Genomic DNA, 12,245 nt, shown 5'->3' with positions numbered 1-12,245 from the left:
AAAATTGCCATTGTTAAGTGTAGCGCCCATAGGAAAATAGTTGATAAAGTTGGAGAAGGGAATGCGTTAGCAGATCGAGTAGCACGGGAGACTGCGATGCAGCCCGGTGCTACTGCCATGTATGTAGTAAAGTCACAGGTGGAAAGATGGCGTGATGCGAAGGAGGAAGTGCGAGAAATGCAAAGGACCGCTTCTGATAAAGAGCGGGAGCAATGGGCTAGCGAGGGAGAGTTGGATGATGAGGGTTGTTGGAGAAATAAGCAGATGGATAGATGGAAGTTACCCACGGCTTTCGTACAACCTATGGTTCAGATGGCACATGGGCTAGCACATGTTGGAGCTTCCACAATTGTGAAATTGCTTACTCAAGTTTGGGAGCATCCAGAGATTGCTAGCACGGCAAAGAGGGTGGTGCAGACTTGTATGATCTGTCTGAAGTATAACCCAGGAAAGGGTACTCGAACTCCAGCAGGAGGATTTGCGACACCTACTGCACCCTTTGAGGTTCTGCAGATGGATTACATCCAGCTCGAGCGCTGTAATAATCTGAAGTATGTTCTAGTAGTGGTCTGCGCTTTCAGCAAATGGGTTGAAGCGTACCCTACGAAAGACAATACTGCAATGACTACTGCGAAGCTGCTGCTGAAGGAGTTTTTCCCCCGATATGGCGTTTGTAGACTTCTGTGGAGTGATAATGGCCCTCACTTTGTAGCGGATGTTATAAAGTATGTCTTGAAGGGTCTAGGCATCACTCAGAAGTTCCACGCCGTGTTTCACCCTCAGTCTGCAGGCCTAGTCGAGAAGTATAATGGTACACTGAAGCTTAAGATAGCCAAAATCCAAGCTTCAACGTCTTTGACTTGGCCAGACGCCCTGCCACTGGCGTTATTGTCAATTAGATCAGTACCGCACTCTCGAACTGGCCTTACGCCGTATGAAGTGGTATTCGGACGCCCAATGAATATTTGGGGTCCACCAAGGCCTAAGGCTGTGTATGATGTACCTTGTGTAATGATGAGCGATTATCTGGCACAGTTAACCGATAACTTGGTTTCTATTCATCAACAGGTCCGAGAGGCGCTCCCTGATCGGTCTACCGGTGAAGGACATGGTCTCCGGCCTGGTGACCATGTGATGGTGAAAGTCTTTGACAGAACGAACAGCTTGGAACCGAGATGGGTGGGCCCTGAGCAAGTCCTCCTTGCAACGAGGACGGCTGTGCGAGTCTCGAACAGGAAGAATTGGATCCATTCCTTGCATTGTCGAAAGGTACCGCCCGGATTGGTGGAGTCTGCCGTGCTGACCGATCAACGAGAAATCCTGGCAGCAGAGACAGGCCGTGCTGCAGAGCCAAGTGACACTGAGGAGCTCTTTCCGGACCACGCGACTTCTGGAGGAAGGCGATATCATCTTCGACCACGGAAGTGAGTTTTCCAGTACCGGGACACACTGTCAGAACGGCCCTTGGGTTAGTGAAACGGAGAGCCGATGAGGCAAGGGGGGGGGATCAGCCCTGCATTAGTGTAGCGACACCCGTCTTGGCCCGCTGGTGAAGAAATCAACCGCTGCCCAAGGGGAAGAGTTCTGACAGACTTTTTAGTTTCAGGAAGATATCAGGGTATTGTTTCCTTTGACATGGAGAAGAAGAAAATCCTTTGTGCGTTGGGGTTCATGCTAACAGTAGCTATTGTTGGGATAACAACATGGTTTGTAGAGGAGGTAACTCCTGCTCGGAAAACACTTGTGTTGACGACTCCGGTGCCTGCGGAGCACTACTTCTATACATTGCCGTATCAAGAGTTGAAGCATCGACAGTCTTATTTGAATAACACTTTCATTCAGATGCTGCATCATACCCACGTTGCTACAAACGCTACGAACTGTTGGATATGTGGGATGATGCCGGCCCATCAGAAGAAAGGAGGTACGCCATTCATACCACTTCCTTTCTCTCATAATGGCTCTTGTAGAGCATGGTACACCTTACTGTTTGCCACTCGGAAACCGACAGTGGGACGATTGCTTTTTAGACTTAATAAAGAATGCCATCAAGACAAGAATGGGTATCCACAAGCGAATGGGACAATTTGGGAGTGGGAAGAGTACCGACCAGACAATGAATCCATTCCCTACATCTTCACGAACACCAGAGACACTGTGGGGAAGGACAAATTCGTGATCCAAGTGGCACAGGCTCAAGCGGACCTGTGTGTCCAGAGTGTGGGTTTTATCCCTGTTGGTGTCAGTGATTGCCTAACTGTCCTGAACATTGATGGGTTGAACAACAGTACCTTCCTAGCGTCCCATAATACCTATTTTGTGTGCGGAAATAAAGGTTATTACCGTTTGCCGGCTGGGTGGTCTGGGGTATGTTATGTATCCTTCCTATTACCTCCTGTATTCCTAGCACCAGCATCTTACCATAAGGACTTGAAATTGTTGAATAATGTGACTGTAAATAGGTATAAACGTACTTTATCGATTGATGATGTGGATCAAACTGATACCAGCTTGCAGCAGTATATTGATTTTAACTTAGGACTGTTTTTCTTTGTTGGAGCCGCTTTGAATAGTAGGAAGATCCGAAGATTAACAAGAGTGGTAGAAGCTGTGACAAATCAGACTGCTGCTGCTCTTGGGAATCTTACGGAGGAGTTACAAATTGTGGAAATGTGGATTTTCCTGGTCAGTTATGTCCCCTATCTTGGACCCCTATATGCATGTTACAAGTACATGTATGTTCCCTCCAGTTCCAGTTTCTAAGACGCAAACATATGTGTGTCTACCGTCAACATGTTCTCTGTCAGATCCGCCATCAATGGGCTGGATATTCGATTCCTAAGTATAAAAGGCCACCGACTTTATATGGCCAAGTTACTCCATTTTTACAGTTCAGGCGAGTAGGCCCGATTCTGTCCTCAAAGCCTTTCCCTGCTCTCTGTCTCTGACAGCTTCAGCTTGAGCTCGCATCTGTATCCATGAACTTTGTCCTACTCTCTGTGCAGCTAACGGTGCCTGCCTCGGCCAGTTTTCGCCTGTCTGCCAAGAAGTTGTATTTCACCTTCGAATTATCTATTTTGCTCTTCAGCCGATGCATTCTTGCCTAGTAGTTTAAGTAAACATTCCTCCAGTTACCAAGCAAAAGGCCAGGCTTCTCTGTCTTCATGCAAGTGATTCATAGCCCTGTTGCTATGGAAAGTTTTCTGCCCCTCGCATCTCATATAGACACTTAGACGCTTGTACACGCACATAGTCAGTATAGAATAGATTCTGTCCGAGAGTCTCTTCCTTGTGGATAACATAGTTCTTTAAACATAGGATGTTAGATATGATTTGGGATTAGGATGACTTGACCCCAGACTTCTCGTCTCCACATGTAGAGCTAAATGTCAAGTCCCCTTCACCCCCTAGTTACACGTCAATTACACGTCATGCTGCTGCGCGCGCATCTATGCCAAGTATTATCTTATAGATCCACCTATGTCTGATAATGCAAGCCAATTATGTTTCTTTTATTCCTTATTACGCCTAGTTTCGATTATGTCACTGTTACGTCATTTTTCTTATCAAATGTTACGCCTTCTACATTCGTTTCATTGTAATGCACTTATTATAAAAATGTATGTCTGTTAATAAGTTATTGTACTTCACTTCCTGAACCCTCGTGGTGACGGAACCTGAAGGCCGCCACTCGAGTCGGCCATTTTGAATGGAATAAAGCCCATTAGAAAACCTCTTATACCACGGATTCTGCCTCTTGTTATTTTGAGCTATTTACTTTAATTTAAGATTCCGCATGAAATTCAGTCCGGTAATATTTATTTTATTTACCACATAATGGCGCCCGAACAGGGACACTTTCTCATCTCATGCGCCGGCGGTGCGTTGCAGGCCCGGTCTCCTGCCACAGCTGGACGGACCATAAACGCGTACCAGCAGGATTTCCTGTAAGCTCCCTCCGGTCAAGCGGGGGCGACTGAGGCTGCGATCAACCCAGACGAGGCGGTGAGAAGTGCGAAGTATCCCGACCAGAGCCTAGCTGAGAGAGCAAGATCCGAGGTATACAGAGGCCCACCAGGTTTTCCGAAATTCCGACGTCCAGAGGGTCCGATGTCCGCAGTTATCGAGTCCTGTCCATTCTCTGAGGCCTTCCGTTTCAAGGAGCTACTCGGTGAGTACCATCGCCGGGGAGGCATGTTGACGTGCACATAGGTTGTGCCGGTCAAGACGGATTTGGGTACACAAATCCGGTCTGCACTGTTTAGCAGTGTATATGTACTGTTTAGCAGTATATCAAGTATTCCGAAGTATTCAGTTATTGTCAAGAATTCAGCGTGGTGATTAGTTAAGCAGACTGTCATCATTGTCGACCATTATTAAATGTTTAATGTTTAATGTTTAAAGTATTCAGAAAATGTCTTGCATATTGTGGTATGAATGACTGTTCATTGTTCACTGTTCATTATTGTGTTTCTCGTATTAAGTAAGTTCAAGAGTAAGTATCAGATCAGTTGTTAATATGCCGCTCTTCTCGAAGTTAAGACAGATTACCACCAGAAAAAGGGTGCTTGAAGAAGCAGTTCCTATTCCTCCTAGAGACACTCCAGGACATTTCATGTACCATAAACATGGCATAGATGCCATATTGTTTCTTGATCTATGGGTAGATTATACCAAGGGATTACCGGAAAGTCAAAGGTGGCCCATAGCGGGAACCTGGGATGCAGAGTGCATCATGAAAGTGGAGGAAGAGTTATGGAAAAGAAAGGTCAGACAGTCACAGAAAGACGCTATCGAGTTATGGCGTAAAGAATCTCATAGACGAACAGAAAAAGCACGTAGACAAGAAGAGAGGAGTAAAGAAAGTTCAAATAAAGTTCAAGAAAATCTATTAATTGAGGAAGGTATCCGAGTGAAATCAGAACAAGTAAATAGACAAAGTAATGCTCTTATGAATGGTATGTATCCCCTTCTAGCCGAAGGATTACCTAAGGCTGCTCCAGAGATACCAAAAGACTTGCCACCCCCATTATTTCCAATTAAGGTACATCCAAAAGGGCGTCCCAGAACCGCAGAAGACGTTTTCCTTTCCTCATATCTAGATGATGCAGCCCCCGAGTATGCTAACGCCACACCACATAGACCGTCTGGCGGAGGGGTTCAACGTCAGGATCAGGTATCTGTCCCCGTGCAACAGCAAGTCCCGACGCAAGTTTCGGCAAGCACATCTGTTTCCGCATCTGTTTCCGCAGTCGACTCTACAGGGGTATCGACACCCATAGTTGCTGTGTCACGTTCAACGAACCCTTTCACACCCGACGCCCCAGATGGGGCCACGGGAGGTGCTAGCAGTACTTTTACACCACCTAGAATAAATAAACTTGTCTTTCAAGAGTCAGCACATTCACGTACACCTAAGTTCGTAAGTGAACGTGCGCTTAAGGAACTCCTTGTAAATTGTAGATATGACCCGGTGGTTGGTAAAGAGGATGAAATGGTCCTGGCATCATTACGTATTAGGCGAGCCGCAGAGTATTTAGCAAGGTTACCAGGGATGACTACGCATCTGGATAACATATATCATTTTGTTCAAACAGGACGAGATCCAGGATGTATTAACAGAGCTATGGAATTCCAGAAAGTAGAAATACAGGGGGAACTGTTACGTTTCCTCATAAACTGTGTGATCAGAAATCAAGATCGTCCGGGGGTAGACATGAACGTAATGCTTACTCTTACAAGATGGAGTCAGAATATATCAGAAGGGAGACACGATAAGCAAAATTGTATAATAGCCATGTGCCGAAAAATCCGTAAAGAAATAGAACGTATTCATGCAGAAAGATTGGGAACAGACGAGTTTGAGCAAGATGAAGTGTCCGAATCAGGGGACTCTGCAAGACAGTCAGAGACCATAGCCTATGTAGGCAGAGGAAGATCCTGTGAAAATACTAGATGTTTTTCTGATCCCATACATTCTGTATGTCCAAATAATAGCAGAACGTATCCAACGCCTGTAATAAATCTGAAGTCTCCTGAACATTCGTTTCAAGCCGCAGATAAAATACTACGAGAACGAAGGGGTTACCACCTCCTCGATTCCATGGATGAGCAAGAATTAGCCAGATCAGCCGTTCACTGGATCGTTAGTCCTGAAAAATATGGTGATGAGACCGTAGCACACACGTTTCTCAATCTCAGTACAGATGAACAACGTTTAGCTGGAATCTATATGATTCAGCAACTCCTCATATTATATAAGAGCCAACATGCTGATCCTGGTCCTTTACCTGATATATTAACGGAACTACTCACGAACAGATGGAGAGGTTCTAGTAACAAGTTAATTAAAGAGATATTAGTGTCACGTAAACAGTATGTCCTTTTTGTAAGTCCGGATTCTCTCTCGCTGCCCCATAGAGAAAGAACGCCGTACTATATGGATAGACAAAATCCTTTACGAGAAGTGCACCCAATAAAAGGCGAAGACAATGAGTTTCACCGTGTATTTGTTTACACACCCATATCAAAAATGGAATTATTAGAAATGAAGAAAGTAGTACCTAGCCATGATAAAGACCCAGCGGGTTTCCACCGAGAAATTAAAGACATGTTACTGATGGGAGAGTACACCTTTCCTGATATTATGACGATATTAAAGGTGCTTTTGCCTGCTGGCATTTATGAAAAACTGAAAGAAAAAGAGTGGGAAGTGGGAGACCAAAAGATAGACTGGACAGCATTAGCAGAGGAAGAAAGGGGCCGAACTGCAGGTTCGGGGCTCGGGGATAAAGTTAAACTATTACCAGGTTTACTAGTACAGGTACTGCCACGTTTATTAACTACAAAAAAGGAAGATTGGGGTGCAATCACAGCCTGCAAACAAAAGCAAGATGAAGACACAAGCGATTATTATGCTCGATTTGAAAAATGTTTTGGTATAAATAGTGGTATAAAAGCAAGTAGTGACTCATATCCACATTTATTTGTGACAAAATTAGTGGAAAATGCATTACCTCCAGTAAAGAATAGAATATTGAAATTCGAGAGTACCTGGCAAAGTAACACTCCGTCGCAAATGCTACAAATGTTACAGTATCATCACAATAGAATTAGGGATGAACAAGAACACGAGCATAGACGCATGAAGGATACAAAAATGAAAATGCTAGTTTCTCAGACAGTACCAGCAGATGGTCACAAAAAGAGTGTGACACATTCTGGTGATTCTGCAGTTCCTGTAAAAGGAACCTGCAATTACTGTAAACAACTGGGCCATCATGTACACGATTGTCCAGTCCTGAAACGTAATATAGCTACAGGCATTACAAAGGAGAGACCACGATTAGTTAGACAAGATCAGAATGAACAAGGAGCTATGCTGCATGGACAGTCCGTGCCAGTTCAGCAACAGTCCATGCCAGCCTCACAGCAACCCATACAGTTTGTGCCAGCTGCACCACCGTTGCCTGCTACTGCCACACAAACCGCAACACGACAACTGTATCAGACTGCACAGTATGAATACCCTGAATACCAGCGTTACGCATGAACCAGCCTAGAGAGGGAAGTTGACTTACCACTTATCGAGATTCCTGTAGATCAAGAAGGACCTTATGTACATAGTGAATTATTAGGTCAAGATAGAAAATTCTTACTCGATACAGGGGCAAGTCGAACAACTATAAAACGTAGTGAAGTTCCAGGGGCACCCCTCTCAGGCTCTCAAAATGTTTCCCTTGGTTTTTCAGGAAAACCTATTGTTAATGAAGTATCAAAGCCTCTACCACTTACGATAGGACCTTTGACACGAACTACAGATTTATTGCTTACTAAATCATGCCCAGAAAATCTGTTAGGAATTAAAACTCTGAAAGCACTAGGAGCCATAATATGTTGTTCTCCGGAAGGAGTAAGGTTGTTTTTACGTGATTTTAAAGGTCACTATGTGTCTAGAGACATGGATCCCCGACTACAGACTTTACCAGTACATCTATGGGCACAAGGCCCTACGGATGTTGGCTGCATGAACATTACACCCTATCGAGTCACACTGAAAGCAGGAGTGGTACTACCACGAATGCGACAATACAAGTTACCGCATGATGCTGTAGTGGCTTTGCTGAAAATCATTGATGAGCTAATTGCCCAGGGAGTAGTTGTAGAAACAGACTCCAATGTATGTAATTCACCGATAATTCCGATTCTTAAACGAACTGATCCTACTGCTCCACCAGTGTACCGATTGGTTATTGATTTGCGTGAACTAAACAAGTGTATTGTACCACAATTCCCTGTGGTCCCTGATATATCATCGTTATTGACAGCAATTGATTCCGAAGCAACATTCTTTACTGTAATTGATCTCAAGAATGCCTTTTTCAGCGTCCCAATAGATCCGGAAAGCCAATACTTGTTCGGATTCAGTTTAAATGGGCGCAGCTTTAAATTCTCACGCGCTCCCCAAGGATTTACAGAAAGCCCCAGCATCTACAGCCAAGCACTGAAACGAGAACTTGACAGTATCCACATGCCAGTCAATACAGCACTGCTTCAATATGTCGATGATCTGCTGATCACCGCGAGAAGCGAGCCAGAATGTGAAAAAGCTTCTCTGACAGTTTTACATTTCCTAGCCGACAAGGGGCACAAGGTGTCCCCTTCTAAGCTGCAATTCTGTGTTCAGCGAGTTATTTATCTTGGTCACTCGCTGTCCAAGGAGGGAAGGCAGCTTACACCAGATCGCATCCAGTTAATTGCTAACATGTCAATACCCCAGACACAAAAGGAGGTGCGGGCTTTTATAGGCCTCACTTCATATTGTAGACAGTGGATCCCTCAGTACGCATTTCTAGCAAAACCACTCATTCAGTTAACCACACAGGAGGCAGCCACATCGACTGTTCTCCCTTGGACTCAGGAACATACACAAGCTTTTGAAAGCCTAAAGGAAGCTTTATGTCAAGCACCTGTTTTAGCAACACCATGTTATAGCAAACATTTTACACTCTTTGTTACAGAACGCGAAGGTACTGCCTTATCAGTACTCACTCAGGATCAAGCAGGATCACGCAAGCCATGTGCTTATTTTTCCAGTACATTAGATCCCGTAGCTCAGGCTTTGCCTGCATGCCTGAAATCAGTGGCAGCGACAGCTTTAGCAATTAGACAAAGCGATGCCATAGTATTAGGACACCCATTGACAGTACAAGTACCACATGCAGTAGAGGTTCTTGTGAACCGAACGCAAACACAACACTTGACCATAGCAAGACTTACTGGTTACGAACTGACATTGTTTCAGCCACACATAGAAATCAGACGTTGTAATACACTGAATCCTGCTACACTTTTGCCTGTAATTGGAACAGACCCACTAGCTCATGATTGTGTTGAAATCATTGAAATAAAGACGAAACCTAGACAAGACTTGACAGACGTTCCATTGCTAGATCCAGACCTGACGTTATATGTAGATGGTTCGTGTATGAGGACAAGTACAGGAAATTTAGTTGCCGCATATGCAGTCACAACAGACACTGAAGTTATTGAGACAAATTGTATAGATACTTTGTCAGCCCAAGCAGCAGAACTTGTTGCTCTAACACAAGCCTGTATTCAAGCCACGGACAAGAAAGTCAACATATATACTGATTCACGTTATGCATTTGGAGTCGTACATGACTTCGGAGTGCTTTGGCGGGAGAGGGGTTATTTAACTTCTCATGGAACACATATTCAACACGGGTCCCTCATTCATGCTCTGTTAGACGCGATTCATTTACCGACTGCAATATCAATTATGAAATGTAAAGCACACACGAAGGTTACTGATATCATTTCTCAAGGCAATGATTTAGCTGACAGAACAGCCAAACAGACTGCTCAGAATCGCACATCCGACATGACAAAGCCAATAGTTCAGACACCAACACAGTGTATGACAATTAAGGATCCCACACTTGATGTAATTGACATACAGACACATGCCACAGCAGAAGAAATAAAGAAGTGGACTGAACTAGGAGGGATCCAGACAGATCAAGGATGGATGACGAAAGAGAAATCTGTATGGTTTCTCCCTGATTCCATGGTTCAAGCCATTATAGCTACAGTTCACAGTCCAGCACATTTAGGAGAGAAGGCTATGCTAGACAGCATTCAGCACATTTGGTTCAACAAACATTTACGAGCAGCAGCTAAACAAAAAGTTCGTACCTGTATGATATGTTGTCAGTTTAATCCAGGAAAGAGTGTTCCCGTAGAGCAGGGTGGATTTCAGCCTCCTGACCATCCTTTTGAAGTCCTCCAGATGGATTATATTCAGATGGAACGTTGTCGAGGATTCAAATATGTCCTCGTAGTTGTCTGCGCTCTCTCCCGTTGGACAGAGGCGTATCCCGTATCAGATTACACTGCCCCGACTACTGCCAAGCAGCTAGTTCGAGAATTCTTCCCACGGTACGGTTTACCACGTGTTGTATATTCAGATAACGGCCAGCCTTTCTCATCCGAATTAATGAAACATGTCTCACTTTTGTTGGGATATCAGTGGAAATTCCACTGTGTCCGACACCCCGAGGCAGCAGGTCTCGTGGAACGACATAATCAACTTTTAAAAATCAGATTGTCCAAAATATGTCAGGAAAAAGGTGTGGACTGGATAGTAGCCTTACCAGTTGCGCTATTCTACATGAGAATGGTAGCACACTCTCGAACAGGGCTATCCCCGTATGAGGTGATCTTTGGTAGACCACCGAATATGTGGGGGACGCCTATACCCCGTAAAATAACTGATGTTGACTGTAATATGCTGACAGATTACCTGGCTTCCTTGATGTCTGCACTACAATCTTCTCGTTCACAGGTGGTCGCAGCTTTTCCTGACAACACTGAGGTGAAACCCCATGACGTGGTCCCCGGGGACTTTGTCCTGGTTCGGAATTTTGATAGGAAAAGCCAATTGGATCCTAGGTGGAAGTTGCCTAAGCAGGTCCTGCTGACGACCAGAACAGCTGTGAAGATCGAAGGACGGAAAGGATGGGTGCATTCCACCCATATAAAAAAATTTCATGGACTACCTTCAGATATAGACACTGTGCCCTGCACTCCCTCACAGACTGATTCAAAACTTCCTTTTGTTGAACAAAATGACTCTCAGTGCTATAAACAGAAACTCAGGTCCAGATCTAAACTGTCGGACGATTTGATTGTTTAAGTCCTCTCCAAGGTGAAGCGGTTGAATCTGTCCCGACATGTATCCCTTAGGTCTGAATGATGCAGAGTCCAGAATCATAATGAAACGACATGCTTATTGTAAATTACTGCGTAACCACTGTATTGTGACATTATTAATTTTGTTTTTATTGAGTATTTTAGTAATTATTACGAGTATGATTTTGCACATATATCATCCTGTTTCTAAACGTGTTTTCAATATAACTGATGAACATTCTTTTAGTGACCTACCGCCACATGAGTTGTCCTATAGACTTGCGCTGCGCAATAACACATTCATTAGTATGTTACATCATTCCCATCAGACTAGTAATGCGACCAATTGTTGGGTGTGTGGCCGACTCCCTCCCTATCAGAATAACAAAGGAGTTCTGCCTTTCTTTCCACATCCATTTACACGCAATGGCTCCTGTGGAGCATGGTTTAGTTTATTAAATTCCATAGACCCAGACACAGCAGTTTATCAACAACATTGGATATGGGGAAATCTAAATCTAGTTTTATTCAAAGTCTGTCACCCTAATAAGGAGGGTCACCCCAGTAGAACAGGAACTGATTTAGAAAATGAAGTGTATAAATTAGGTAATTTTACGCCTAATCTTATGATTTTGAATGTCAAATCCGAAGTTGAACTAATTCTGCCCACTATGTCAGTATTTCCAGTAAAGGGTGAATTATGTGTGAGAAAAGTTGGTTCCATACATATGGGCCATAGCCAATGCGTTACTACAGTAGAATATAGTGATCAAGGCAAATCTTCATTTAGAGCTTCTCGCCATTCTTACTTTATATGTGGTCAGACGGCATATATGCGTCTGCCTCTAGATTGGGATGGTACCTGTTACATAGCATTCCTTCTGCCACCTGTTTTCCTAGCTCCTCCTGATTATTATCGAAATGTTCATTTAGTACACAATAGAGAGCGAAGAGATCTCCCAGTTGTCGATTATACTGAGACGGCATGGGACAAGTATGTAGATTTCAATAAAGGTATCTTTCCCTATATA

Source organism: Triturus cristatus, chromosome 3_1 (assembly GCF_964204655.1).
Source record: "Triturus cristatus chromosome 3_1, aTriCri1.1, whole genome shotgun sequence".
NCBI lineage: Eukaryota > Metazoa > Chordata > Amphibia > Caudata > Salamandridae > Triturus > Triturus cristatus.
Note: the sequence above shows the minus strand (reverse complement) of the source record.